This window comes from Polypterus senegalus, chromosome 14 (genome assembly GCF_016835505.1).
Source record: "Polypterus senegalus isolate Bchr_013 chromosome 14, ASM1683550v1, whole genome shotgun sequence".
In the NCBI taxonomy this organism is placed as follows: Eukaryota; Metazoa; Chordata; class Cladistia; order Polypteriformes; family Polypteridae; genus Polypterus; species Polypterus senegalus.
The window spans coordinates 144767377-144782626 of NC_053167.1; the positions used below are offsets into that span (position 1 = coordinate 144767377).

At 45.4% G+C, this 15250-nt stretch overlaps 1 protein-coding gene across 3 annotated transcripts in view; it reads left to right on the forward strand.

Annotated features, from left to right (window-relative positions):
* LOC120514948 (interferon-induced protein 44-like) overlaps positions 1–15250 on the forward strand; it is a 67636-nt gene that overhangs the window by 40287 nt on the left and 12099 nt on the right. The window lies entirely within an intron of this gene.

The window sequence follows — 15250 nt, forward strand, 5'->3', positions numbered from 1 at the left end:
AGGAAACAGAAAGTTCACAGCTGTAAAGGTTGTATAGCTAAGAGGATGATCTTCAGGATCTCCTGTGGCCATTCATCTCATGGTGACCCCTGCTTTGAGACTCTGCTTCACCTCCTGCATCAGCTTACTTTACCGATGTCTTGCTCCATTTACATTTAATTTATTTGGTGCCTTTAATACTTTTGCCTCATTTTTGTTCCTGTCTTCTTGTGTTTTCGCCTCTGCCTGTTTTTTAACCTGCTTCATAGATAGATAGATCCTCTTATATTATGAAAATGTATAAATAATAATTTACAGTCATCAGTTTATTGTGGCTTTTGTACAGGTCTGTCCGTCCACCATGGTTCAATTGAATTGGTAACAGTCAGTCCTTCAAATGTGCTAACCTGACTACACTTGACCGTGTATACAGTACACCCCCAAAATTTGCGGGGGTTACGTTCCTAGAGCACCTGCAAATTGTGAAAAACCGCAAATTTTGGATGTGGTTAAAATGCCTATTTTCATAGTTTAAACCCTAAATATGCTCCCAAAACACTTTCATTTAATTTCAAACTCAGCTTCATACATTACCTAAAAATAAAGAATGTAAAGGTAAACCTGTATACTGTACTGCTACATCTCCCACAGTGCTAGAATGTCACATACCGATGTTACCGCTATACTGTATATACTGTAATTCATGCAAGCGCGTTTTCATTGCCAGAAGCCTTAGACGGTGCAGCTCGTTTCAGCAGCATCTTGGGGCTTTAACCCTTACACTGCCACATACATGGGGGTTAATGCATCCCTGGATGCCAAATACTTTTTGCTGCACTTTAAGTAAATGTCACAATTCACAAAGAAAAAGTGAAATTTTAATGGAACACATTTTTTTTTTCAATGCAAAGAGCATCGCAATTACTGCAACACTGATCATTTTACACACTGCTAATGAACTGTAAAAACTATTTTAAAAACTACTGGAACAATATGTACAAAGTGCAACTGACACCATGGATGAAACTCAGTAAATCACTGAGCCAACTGCACTTGAACTGGCTGCACGCAAGCACACAGATGTAAGCCCTGATGCTTGCAGACTAGTCTTAGTGCAGTTTGAACTTCATTCAGACACTTCAAACAAACATGTCTCATGCAGTTAGTTATTAATTAAACACTACACAAACATCATAGGAGCAGAGAATAATTAGGGGAAGAGAGACAAACAAAGCAATCAGCCAAAAAGGACACGTGCTGCTCAGGCTTTTAAGTAAGCGTAGCGTCGTGCGAGAAGCCACAATCAAGAAGATGGTGATTTATTTATTTTTATGGTGAAGATTTCAAGGACGCACCCAGCCTTGAGAGACAAAAACAAAGCAAACCGGTAATCAAACAGCAAATAAAGAATGTAATGAAAACAAATGAAATAAGAAAACAACGATACCACTCCTGTTCCCCTTATGGTGATTACATATTAAATACAACAAAGTACAAACAAAACACACACAGTAAATCATGAAAAATTCATGAAAAACAGCAACAGATGAAATGTAATGAAGAAAATGGATAGTCCAGAGATCCGCACGTTGAATGGGAATGTACAGGTAGTTCTACCGGTAGTTCCTGAAATGGTGAAGACGGGTTCAGGATCGCTCCTTTCTTTCCAGGATGGCCATGAATCCACATGTGTCCTCGTGTACACAGGCAGACAGCAGACAATCAAGATGCACGAAACGATCCAGGACAAAATGAATAAGTACAGGTAACCCAACAGAGGGCAGACAGACAGGAACTTGAAACAAAAATTACAAAATCTTTTTTTTTGCTTTTGGTTACCAGCACCCTTTTTAAAAGCCACGCTGACATCCTTTGACCAGCACCCTCATCAGAAGACCAATCAGAGACACTGCAGTGACTGCTGGGAAATGCAGTTTCAAATTCTTTTGGCTACTTTCACAATCCCAAGTCGGTTTTCTCTACAGCTGCCTCCTGTTCTCTCTGCAGTACAGTATTGGCACGAAAAAAGCCATAAAAATTGTGGAGGATAGATTATATATATATATATATAGATATATCGATAGATAGATAGATAGATAGATAGATAGATAGATAGATAGATAGATATCTCTATCTATCTATATATATATATATATATATACATATACATACATATACATATACATATACACTGCTCAAAAGAATGAAAGGAACACTTTTTAATGAGAGTATAGCATAACGTCAATGAAACTTATGGGATGTTAATCTGGTCAGTTAAGTAGCAGAGGGGGTTGCTAATCAGTTTCAGCTGCTGTTGTGTTAATGAAATTAACAACAGATGCACTAGAGGGGCAACAATGAGATGACCCCCAAAACAGGAATGGTTTAACAGGTGGATGCCATTGACATTTTTCCCTCCTCATCTTTTCTGACTGTTTCTTCACTAGTTTTGCATTTGGCTACAGTCAGTGTCACTACTGGTAGCATGAGGCGATACCTGGACCCTACAGAGGTTGCACAGGTAGTCCAACTTCTCCAGGATGGCACATCATGTCATTGCCAGAAGGTTTGCTGTGTCTCCCTGCACAGTCTCAAGGGCATGGAGGAGATTCTAGGAGACAAGCAGTTACTCTAGGAGAGCTGGAGAGGGCCATAGAAGGTCCATAACCCATCAGCAGGACCAGTATCTGCTCCTTTGGGCAAGGAGGAACAGGATGAGCACTGCCAGAGCCCTACAAAATGACCTCCAGCAGGCCACTGGTGTGAATGTCTCTGACCAAACAACCAGAAAGACTTCATGAGGGTGACCCAAGGGCCCCATGTCCTCTAATGGGCCCTGAGCTCACTGCCCAGCAGCATGCAGCTCGATTGGCATTCGCCATAGAATACCAGAATTGGCAGATGCACCACTGGTGCCCTGTGCTTTTTACAGATGAGAGCAGGTTCACCCTGAGCACGTGACAGAAGTGAAAGGATATGGAGAAGCCATGGAGAACATTATGCTGCCTGTAACATCATTCAGCATGAGCAGTTTGGTGGTGGGTTCATGATTGTCTGGGGAGGCATATCCATGGAGGGTCACACAGACCGCTACAGGCTTGACAAAGGCACTTTGGCTGCCATTAGGTATCAGGATGAAATCCTTGGACCCATTGTCAGACCCTATGCTGGTACAGTGGCTCCTGGTGCACGACAATTCCTGACCTCATGTGGTGAGAGGATGCAGGCAGTTCCTGGAGGATGAAGGAATTGATACCATTGACTGGCCATCACACTTTCCTGACCTAAATCCAATAGAACACCTCTGGGACATTATGTTTTGGTCCATCCAATGCCACCAGGTTGCACCTCAGACTGTCCAGGAGCTCAGTGATGCCCTGGTCCAGATCTGGGAGGAGATCCCCCACAACACCATCTGTCATCTCATTAGAAGTATGCACCGATGTTGTCAGGCATGTATACAAGAACACAGGGGCCATACAAAGTGCTGCGTACAATTTGGAGTTGCTGCAATTAAATTTTGGCAAAATGTACTAGCCTGCCACAATTTTTTCACTCTGATTTTTGGGGCATCTTTGAATTCAGCACTTTGTAGGTTGATCATTTTCATTTCCATCAAACGATGTGGCATCCTTTCGTTCCTAACACATTACCCAGTCTATATCAGTGTAGATATCCAGGAGGATTTCTTTTTCCTATTGAGATCTGATGCGTTTTCAAAGTGTTCCTTTAATTTTTTTGAACAGTTTATATATATATGTATGTATATATATATACCCCAACCTACATACTCTCAAATAGACAAGCCACACGCCGTGGCGCAATTGTAGAGGCTTTGCCTCTAGCGCCGACCTCCGAGGTTTGATTCCCGAGAGGGGATGTACTGAGTATGTACGTGCGCTTCCCGATTCATTTTAGCCTCGCATCCCCTTGGTTTGTGACGTATGAAAAAATATGCGGTTAATGCAGAATAATGTTACGTTATTTTTAAAATGTTTCCTTTTCTTAGCACATGCACAGCTGAGAAGCTTTGATGCATGTACTCCATAACACGTTAAAAAATAACGCATTTAATCACACTTTCAATTCCAAGCAAAGGGAAACTTTTGTCAATGCATGATTTCCTGGTACATCGACAGTACCACCGCTCCCTATACGCAGAGTACGCAGTCTGCGTAGGGCACCAACTCCCAGGGGGGCACCATCCCAGCTGCTCAAAAAAATTGTTTTTATATATTATAATAATAAATTAATATTAATAATATACATATACAAATAAACAAAAATATAAATGTATATATTGCATTTTACAGTGAACGCAGAGTAGGCTAAGCACACGTGATAACGCGCGCGCCCTCACCTCTGTTACGGCTGCCTATCTGGCCAAAAATGATAATAATTGAACAATATGCCTGCTCCTGGAAAGAGACATCAACAGTCCGGCGCCGAGAAACAAAAAAAAAAAGCCCAAGATGAAGCCCGTGCATGTAACCAAATCTCTGGATTGCTCTGCGCATAGCAGTGACGCTCCCTGTAACTGTTGCCTCTGCTGAGCGAAGTTTTTCTAAAATGAAGCTCATCAAAACGTACTTGCGCTCCTCTATGGCACAAGAGCGCATCAGTGGTCTGGCAATTGTCAGCATCAACTCTGAATTAGCAAAGGCTTTATCATATGAAGAGCTCATTTACGACTATGCCTCAAGAAAAAGCAGAAGTGTGCCTTTGTAAATTTTGAACTTTGGAAAGCTCCAGCAGATGATAGTGTCGATTTTATTTCAGTTTATTATTGCTTATTTTATTTATTATAAATGTTTATTTAAAGTGTAATTTTAGTTTGTATTTTTTGCTGTAGAGCTACAATTGTAATTTATAATTGATACAATTTATGTATTTACTTACTTACTATAGTAGGTGTTTTTTTATTATTTTATTTTTACGTCCGTAATATTTGGGGGAGGGGCACAAAAGTAAATTTCTGCTTAGGGCACCCATTTAGCCAGCAGCGGCCCTGTACATCCATTACATTGATGCACACATCACAGCTACAAAAATGTTAGAGTCGGAATAAAGCGCGTTCCTACGACTGATCAGAGGAAAATTTCATTTCAAAAGACTACCCGACGGAAGCCTTGATAAAAGCGTGGTTTTGTGCACACTGAAAAGCAAGGAAAATTAGATGCATTACAGAAAGCGGACTTTGTGGCTCTTACTGGGGATCATTGGACTTCCGTGACCGTTAGTAATTCTAATTACATCTAATTACAAAATGTTCAATGATCACACTGTTTTAGCCTAATGTACAAAATAATGTTGGCTAAGGTTACTCAGAGTTTAAAGATTGAGTTGGTCAAATTACCTTTTATGTTTCTGACTTATTTTTTAAGAAGAAAAACTGCACTTTATGTTGAAATTTTTGTTATTATTTAAAGACAATACCATTCTGAACATACAGTTTATTTATTTTTGTATAGCCCAAAATCACACAGGAAGTGCCGCAATGGACTTTAACAGGCCCTGCCTCTTGACAGCCCCCCAGCCTTGACTCTCTGAGAAGACAAGGAAAAACTTCCAATAAAAACCTTGTAGGGAAAAATGGAAGAAACCTCGGGAAAGGCAGTTCAAAGAGAGACCCCTTTCCAGGTAGGTTGGGCGTGCAGTGGGTGTCAAAAGTAGGGGGTCAATACAATACAATATACAGAACAGAACAATTCCTTAATACAGCATAATAATACAAATTTTAGAAGCACGGAGCAGAATTTAACTGTAGATGATATCACATAATAAGGATTTGGATATTTTTAGAGTCGTGGAGACCTCATCCATCAAGCTGCCTCCCGCATTTGGCCATTCCATGGCTGAAACGTTGCTCGGCCAGCCAATCCGATGAAAGGGCCCCTTTTTCTCATGATTCCTGTGATCCTCCATCAGGGATGACTTTACCATAGGCAGGCAAACAACTTGGCAGGTGGGTCGTGAAACCAATTGCCACATTTGAGTAACGAGAACAGAAACAGAATAGGTGAGGGTTAGTATTCAATTCTAACTATCATATTACTTATGTTTTAGTGCTAATGACTAACAGAGATGCAGTCTGTACAGGTAATCAGCAGCTCTAGTCAGGGTGTGCTAAACTGAAGTAGAGAGAGAGAGAGAGAGAGAGAGATATAGAGATATAGATATAGATATAGATATATATATATATAGATATATATAGCTATATATCTACATATAAAATTAATCTAATTAATTAGAGGCTCTGTAATTAATCTTGATTAATATATATATACAGTATATATGTAGATATGTATATGTATATATATGTGTGTGTGTATATATATATATATGTGTATATATGTATATATTGTAGCGACCCGTGGTTGAGTCTTAAAGTTTTTAGAGCCGTACTCTGCCGTGCACCTCTCCCAAGCTGTAGGCTAGCGGACTGCCAGCATTATGCACGCAACTGCACCTAGCTCTTTAGGTAGCGAGCACTCGTGTCCCATACACCGCACGACTCAGAGTGTCTCGGTAATAATTGCTTCGATAGAAATCTTAGCAATACACAGCTCTGTCCTGTTGTATCTCTTTATTAGAGCAGATAGTCAGCAAAAACAAAGCTGAACTCATTTGCTTAGCCATTGCCAAGGTCATTAATGAAGCCATCTTTCTTATCGATGGTAACTATTTACATTCAAATAACCCCCGGACGGCAACAACTCAACCCACCCCACCAGTTGAACACAGACACATACAATAATTACAAAAGGAAACACAATTATATTACTTGGTTAATTTAACCCAACAATAAGCTTTTACATAAATTACCCACAATGCTATTTACATAAATTACCCAAAATACAACACGCCGCCAGCGCTGCTGCCGGGTCGCTACACAGAGAGGGTTAGTGTCCCCACAACCCTACTCATCACAGTAAAAATCGAGCAAATGTCCTGGCCGGCGACGGACGCGCTTCGGCCTGCCTGATGTACCATCACTCGTGTCAGGCTCAGTCCTGAGACTGTCAATGTCTGTTTTGGCGCCGGGGGTGGAGGTTGGAGAGCCGCTTGGATTCTCAAGTCTTTCTTGTTCTGGGGCCAGTGGGTGGTATGGTGCCAACCGGTCCTTGTGCAGTACCACCCATCTGCCCCGTCCAGGCATTCGGACTCGGAAAACTACCTCCGATATTTTGTCCAAAATTTCTCCAGGTCCTTGCCAATGGTGAGTCAATTTAGGAGACAGTCCCCGTTTCCGTTGCGGGCAAAATACCCACACTTGGGCTCATGGCCCGACGCTGAAACCAGGATACAGTGTGTCATAAGCCCGTTTCTGGCGAGCTCCAGTTCCCTCCAAGGCCTCCCTGGCCAGTCGATGAACAGTGTCCAGGCGCTCTTTCAACCATCTAAAATAATCCAGTTCGGGCCCACCAACAATCTCAGGCTCAGGGGGCGAGCCAAACACCAAATCCACTGGCGTGCGCAGTTCTCTCCCGAACATCAGCCCTGCTGGTGTGCATTGGCTTGATTCTTGTACGGCTGTCCTATATGCCCACAGGACCAGAGGCAAATGTTGGTCCCAGTCTCGCTGGTGATGACTAGTCAGGATCGCCAGTTGAGTGGCCAGGGTGCGATTAAATCGCTCGACCAGTCCATCACTTTGCGGGTGAAGGGGGGTGGTTCTGGTCTTTTTCACCCCCAGCCGCTGACACACCTCCCTGAACAAACGGCTCTCGAAGTTTCGCCCTTGATCACTGTGCAGAGTTCTTCCGGAACCCCAAATCGAGTGAACATTTCATCCACTAGTTTTTGTGCTGCTGTGGAGGCACTCTGATCCGGAACTGCATACGCCTCTGCCCATTTAGTGAAATAATCCATCGCAACTAAAATAAAACGATTTCCGGCTTCAGTTACAGGAAAAGGACCCAGTATGTCCACTCCGATTCTCTCCATGGGTGCCCCAACAAGGTACTGTTGCAACGGCGCGTGAGAACATTGACCAGGTCCTTTTTGCGCAGTGCAGATGTCACAGCAGTGGACGTGCAGCTCCGCGTCTTGCCGACACCCGGGCCAATAGAACCGCTGCCGCAGTCGACGCACTGTCTTAGCGTTTCCGTAGTGTCCGGATCCAGGTGCTCCATGGACCCATCGGAGGACCTCGGCGCGCAAAGCCTGGGGAACCAGCAGTTGTAGTCGGTCAATCCCCCCCCTGGGTGCTTGCCACCGTCTGTAAATTACGCCATCGTGCAACTCCAAGTTGCCCCACTGGGAGTGTAGTAACTTGAGTTCAGGCCCCTGTGAAGACACGGTTTGCCAGTCGGGACATTCTTGGGTCTCCAACCAGCCCTTTACCTTCTCTAGCGCTTGGTCATTCGCCTGTAATTGCCTCAATTGGTCAATGGTGAACGGCTCCCCTACTCCAACAGTGTCATCTAGCCTTGCGGATGCTGACGATGGCCCCAGACCCCTTTCTTCCTGTCGGCGGCAATATCGACACTCATTGATGAGGCATGGACGCCTGGAGAGGGCATCAGCGTTGGCATGCTGTCGTCCCGGTCGGTGCTGTACCTCGAAATCGTATTCCTGGAAGATCTCCATCCACCTTGCCAACTGGCCCTCTGGTTGCCGGAAATTTAACATCCAGGTGAGGCTAGCATGGTCAGTCCGCAGCGTGAACCTAGTGCCCAATAGGTAGGGCCGAAAGTGCCGTACCGCTAAGATCACTGCCAACAGCTCCCACCGAGTGACGCAGTAATTTCTCTCCGGTCGACTGAGGCTGCAGCTGTAATAAGCTACCACTCTCTCTCCAGCCTCCCCCTTCTGGGAGAGTACGGCCCCAATCCCCACATTGCTAGCGTCAGTGTCCACAACAAAAGGTTGGTTGGGGTCAGGGTAAGCCAGGACCGGCGCGCTGACGAGGGCAGCTTTCAGTTGTTGGAAAGCAGCTGCGCAGTCCTCCGTCCACCCAAACTGTTGGCCCTTACTCGTCAGTCGGTGCAAGGGGCTGGCAATGGTTGCAAAGTTTTTTACAAACCTCCTGTAGTACGAGGCTAAACCCAGGAAGCTCCGCAGTTCGGTGATGTTGGCTGGTGGGGCCAGTTGCTCACGGCAGCCACCTTTGCTGGGTCGGTAGCCACCCCACTCTCGCTGATTACGTGTCCTAAAAACTGGGTCTGTCGGGCGAGAAGATTACATTTTTCAGGGTTCAACCGCAACCCGGCGCTACGAATGGCGGTCAGGACCTCCCTTAAATTGTGCACAGCCTGGTCAAAGTCTCTGGCATGAATCAACAGGTCATCCAAATAGACCACACAACGGGTTCGGGGAATGTCTTTTAGAACCCGCTCCATTAGTCTTTCAAAAGTGGCCGGTGCATTACAAAGTCCAAACGGCATTACCTTAAACTGCCACAGCCCTTGTCCGATGGTGAATGCAGTTTTGGGCCGGTCCTCTGCTGCCAGTTCTACCTGCCAATATCCACTGCGCCAAGTCCAAGGTGCTGAACCAACGGGATCCAGCCACATAGTCCAATGCATCATCGATGCGGGGCAATGGGTATGAGTCTTTTCTAGTGACTGCATTTAATTTACGAAAGTCCACACAAGGGCGCCAACCCCCCGTTTTCTTCCGCACCATGACCATGGGTGCGGTCCAGGGACTGTCCGAAGGTTCAATAATGTTGTTGGTTACCATCTCGCGAATCAATTCTTCGGCAGCTTGGCATTTTGCAAAGGGCAATTGGTGGGGCGCAAGCGAATGGGGCGGCGTGGCCAGTGTCAATGTGGTGTTTTACTAACGAGGTTCTGGTGCAGTCCTCCTCTCGAGCCGCAAAAATGTCCACAAAGTCATTCAGTAATTGTTGGAGTTGCTCCTGCTGTGGCGTGCTCAGATGTTCACCACTTCGATGGCCCAATTCCTCTACAGCGGCAACCGTCTCAGCTGATGGGGGGTCGTGCGATGAATTTGTCTGTCCAGCAATACTCTCCTGGGGGTTCTCTTGAACCCTTGCAACTTCCAAACAATGGTTGGGAGCCGTGAGCAGTGGTGTCCAGGTGAATCCACTCTGGCAGTCCCTCCAAGACGGTTCCAGCCCGACCGGAGCGGCACAGTCTCATTACCAAAACAAAGGAAGGCCCTTGACACATCAACACGTGCTCCCCAGTGGGCCAACAAGTCCAACCCAATAATGCACTTGTCTTTAATGTCCGCAAGCCAGAATTCGTGGCTGGTCTGGCTCGTCCCTACCAACACAGATAACAGTTTCTTTCCGGGCATTACTGTCCGTTCACCCGTAACAGTGCGTAGTTTGCTATTTGTGGGGGTCCAGTCCTCTGGAAGAAGACCAGCTTTTTCGGGCAACACTCTTTTTTGTAGCAAACAAATAGTGGACCCCGTGTCCACTAAAGCACTGCATGGCCGCCCGTCAATAGTGCAGTCTAGGTATAGTCCAGTGGAAAATCCACAGCGCCCCACTTTAAGGCAGTCATTGTGGAGGGGTGCTGAAAAACGGAGCGAGGGTCCCCTCACGGCCTCACCCTGAGGTCGTTTCCCGGCGGTGATGTTGTACGAGGCAAAGGACTTGGAGCAGGGCAATCCCTGGCAAAGTGCCCTGGTTCCCCGCATCGGAAACAGCAGTCTACTCGTTGTCTCAGTCGGGAGGTTGATGTTATTTGGGCGCGACTGACCTCCACGCCCTCAGACAGGTCCCCTTCCGCCCTTCGTTCAACTGCTCTTGTTAGTCGACTCGGGCGTGGCGTTGTCTTGTCGGTGACTCAGCCTGTAGTACCTCTTCAGCCCGCTCAGCCTCTCGTAGTGCCTCGCTCAAATCTCGGGGTGACGATAGACAGACATGCTGGCGAAGACGTTCTGGTGTGAGGCCCCGCAGGAAAGCATGAAGACTGAGTTCCTCCCTCGCTGCTGTCGAGAAAGTAGGGTAACCTTTTCGTGAATATACCCTGATGTCAGCGGCAAAGGCTCCTACACTCTCACCTTCACGCCGACGTCGGCTAGTCAGCTTTTCTCTGCTGCATTCTGCTGAGGTTCTTTGTCCAAAGCGACGGGTGAGAGCAGCGGTGAGAGCCTGAAGATCACGACACTCCTCCGATGGCAGATCAATGAGTACCTGAAGTGCGGGACCCTCCAAGGCAAGGGCCAAGTGTGTCGCAGCTTCCTCGCGGCTCCACTCATTGTGTATCACGGCCAGATCCACTTGTACAAGGTATGGCTCTAAGGGCGTCAATCCGCTGTATCGCGGCAGCTTAGCAGGTGACCGTGAAAAGAAGACCGGCCGACTGGTAACCTGAGGTATCGTTGCTGTAGTTGAATGTTCATTCTGGCCATGCCTAGAAGATCGTAACACTGTCCGGGGAATACTGGCACCATCAGGCCTGTTTGCCTCTTTTCTCCGCACAGTTCCGCTGATCAGGCGCTCTAACGTAACGCTGTTCTCTAAGATGGCACGCTCTAATTCTTCAAGACTCTGTTCCATAACGGCGTCTTCTAAACAGCCTGGTATCCCACTTCTGACACCAATGTAGCGACCCGTGGTGGAGTCTTAAAGTTTTCAGAGCCAAACTCAGCCGTGCACTTCTCCAAAGCTGTCGGCTAGCGGATTGCCAGCGTTATGCACGCAGCTGTACCCAGCTCTTTAGATAACGAGCACTTGTGTCCCATACACCGCACGACTCAGAGTGTCTCGGCAATAATTGCTTCGATAGAAATCTTAGCAATACACAGCTCTGTCCTGTTGTATCTCTTTATTAGAGCAGATAGTCAGCAAAAACACAGCTTAACTCATTTGCTTAGCCATTGCCAAGGTCATTAATGAAGCCATCTTTCTTATCGATGGTGACTATTTACATTCAAATAACCCCCGGACGGCAACAACTCAACCCACCCCACCAGTTGAGCACAGACACATACAATAATTACAACAGGAAACACAAATTATATTACTTGGTTAATTTAACGCAACAATAAGCTTTTACATAAATTACCCATAATGCAACACACCGCCAGCGCAGCTGCCGGGTCGCTACAATATTATATATACACATACACATACACATACACATATATGGCTGGTGTGTGGCTGGGGCCCTTTTCCAGCTGGGATGCCTCAAAAATTGAAAGACTGAGGAAGAGACATTTTTCAAGGCATTATTTTCCCCTTGCCAACAGAGGGCAGCCCCCTCGGCTTGCAGCGGGTCCGTGGGTTTGGAGCATGTAAACTCAAACCTGCTGGGGCCCGTGCCCACCACCAGGGGTCACCTGGATGTTTATTGTGCCCTGTTTGGCAGCACTCTGCCACACCCGAAAGTGTTTCCAGAAGAACGTTGCTGAACACCTGGGGCCTCATGCATAATGCCGTGCATAGAATTCACACTAAAACATGGCATAAGGTCAAAACTGGAAATTTGCGTACTCACAAAAAAATTTAGATGCATAAATCTGTGTGTTCGCCAATTTCTTCCGCTCCATAAATCCCATTCAGCATGAAAAGTAACGCAAATGCACACGCCTGCTGCCACTCCCCAAACTCCTCTCAGATTTATGGCCTTTTGAATATGCAAATTAATATAAATAGCCCTTACACTCAGCGTTCTGTGAAAAGACAATGGCAAAAGCACGGGGGAAAATGGGAGAATTTCAGTGAATACCAAGTGGAGGCAAAGGAAAAACGTACTATTTGTTGGTTTAAACAGTGATATAAACAACAAAAGGAAGTTGATCAAGTGACATAGCGTGTCGGAGAAACTCGAAAGCTCAAGTTCACAAAGTCGCACAGTGCCCGAAATAAAAAAGAAGTTGTCAGATATCAAAGTCATCGTGAAAAGGAGAGTTGTAGCCCACCATCTAAGTGTCATATGAAAGTGTATTAGGATACAGAGGAAAAAAAAATAGGCACACAGTGGGAAAAAAACACAAAATGTCAACTTCAAACTTGAAATATCCACTTTAATTACGTAGTTTATTTTGTCATTAAAGTAGAACATCATAAACTTTATCTTAAAATCGTTTAATTTACTAGTTTCTCAAATCCCATCGTAACTAAAGTAACACATTAAATGCTTTTTTTTGTATTTGATCTTCTATGTGCTCTGTTTGTGAATCACTACTTGCTTCTTAAACTGGCTCTCTTCCTCCGACAGGACACAGAATCCATGGCATTCATGATATTACAGCTCTCTGAATAATTAAAATACTGAGAGGTATATTTAATATGTTTTTCATGATGATAGGAGTTAAAGCACGTTATTAAACATGGGAACACGGTGGCGCAGTGATTGTTCATGTCTCACACAAGATGCTGCTGCGCCATGTGCGACCCTCAATGAAATACTTTATTGTAGCAGTCCTGTCTCTCTCAAATGTACTAACCTCCAATTCCTGTCCTTCCTTTTTTTTCTCCAAATACCCAATCGCCACACAATCAGCTCTGTAATAGACGTTAAGCCATCTGTAAGCTGAGAACGAGATTCTTCAAAACTTTTCAGGACAATTAAAATATCTTCATAGTACGTGTTTAATTATTCAATTCATCTATCTTTCCAGTGTCACGCCAGCCCCAGCAAGAATACAGTGAGAGGCAGGAACAATCTGTGAATGAAACGCCAGATCTTCGCTAGCACTGCAGCACCGTGTCCTCACATGTTTAATTATTAACAACTAGCAGAATACCCGCGCTTTGCAGCGGAGAAGTAGTGTGTAAAAGTAGTTATGAAAAAGAAGAGGAAATATTTTAAAAATAACGTAACATGATTGTTAATGTAATTGTTTTGTCATTGTCATGAGTATTGCTGGCATATATACATATATATACACATACATACATACATACATACATACATACATACATACATACATACATACATACATACATACACACACACACACACATATATACATATATACATACATACATACATACATATATATATCCAGTGATTTGGATGAAGCGAGGGAAATGGAAAAACACAGTCCTACCGGTAATTGCTGAAGAATGATGACCAATGAATGGTTCAGGAGCGCTCCTTCTTCCGTGAAAGCCAATGAATCCAGACAACGTCCTCAGTAACAGTAAACAGGTAGACAAATGATTCCAGACCCCAACAAACAACACAATCCAGGACACGAAGATGTAAAGCAGGAAAACGACAGGCAGTTCCACAGATAAATCCAAGCACAAAATGACCAAAACAAAACTTTTTTCTCTTCGACCCCTGCCCTCCTTTTAAACCCCTCTAGCCACCTTTGACCCCAACAGCTGCTGCTAGGCCTGCTGGGAGATGCAGTTCTAATTAATGGTAGCACTGCTACAATCCCCCTCCCCAGGCCGTGGTGTACGGCCGAACCAAGGCTTGAGGTTAGCGATGTTAACAGTGTGTACTTTCTTCGTCCCCGGCAATCCCCACTCTACCGCATAGGTCACTGGTCCTTTCTTTTGGACTATAGTTGCCGTGCCGAACCACTTCGGAGCCAGTTTAGCTGTGAATTTATCGGAGGCTTTGGAGAGGGGATGAGTCCTGATCCAGACTTTCTCCCCAACTGAGAATTGCACAGGCTTATGTCTCCGGTTGTACGACTGAGATTGTCTGGACTGGGACCTCACCATCCTCTCCTTTACCCGTTGTGTGATAAGTTGTAATGTTTGCAAATGATCATGTATTGAGGTGTCTGGATTGGGTGGTTTATGATTAATTATCCTCTCTAGTGGACCGTTTAGCTGTCTACCTAAAGCTAACAATGCAGGGGTCTCACCCGTAACCTCGTGCACCGCCGTGTTCAATGCGAACCGCAGCTCAGGCAGCCACTTTGTCCAATCCTGATGATGGTCTGAGGATGCAATCATTGTCTTCAGGGTCCGGTTCACCCGCTCAGTGCGATTAGATTGGGGATGGTACGCTGTTGTCTTCAGGTGAACCACCCCCCATTGCTTCCAAAATTCTTCGGCCTCTGAGATGATGTTCTTCGGCACCCCCCATCGGGTAAAGATCTCATCCTTCAGGGTGGAACATATCTTCTTGGCTGTGGCATTAGTCATAGGGAATAGCTCCACCCATCGGGTAAAATAGTCCACAACCACCATCAGGTAGGTCTTCCGGTCCTTACTAGCGGGTAATGGTCCCATTAGGTCCACGCTTGGCTCTCCCCCGGGGTAGTGATGGTTACTGGCTGGAGCTGTCCTGAGGGGAGACCAGGTGGGATTTTGTATTGCTGACAGGTGGTACAAGTCTGGACATGGGACCAGACGTCTTTGCGTATCGTCGGCCACCAT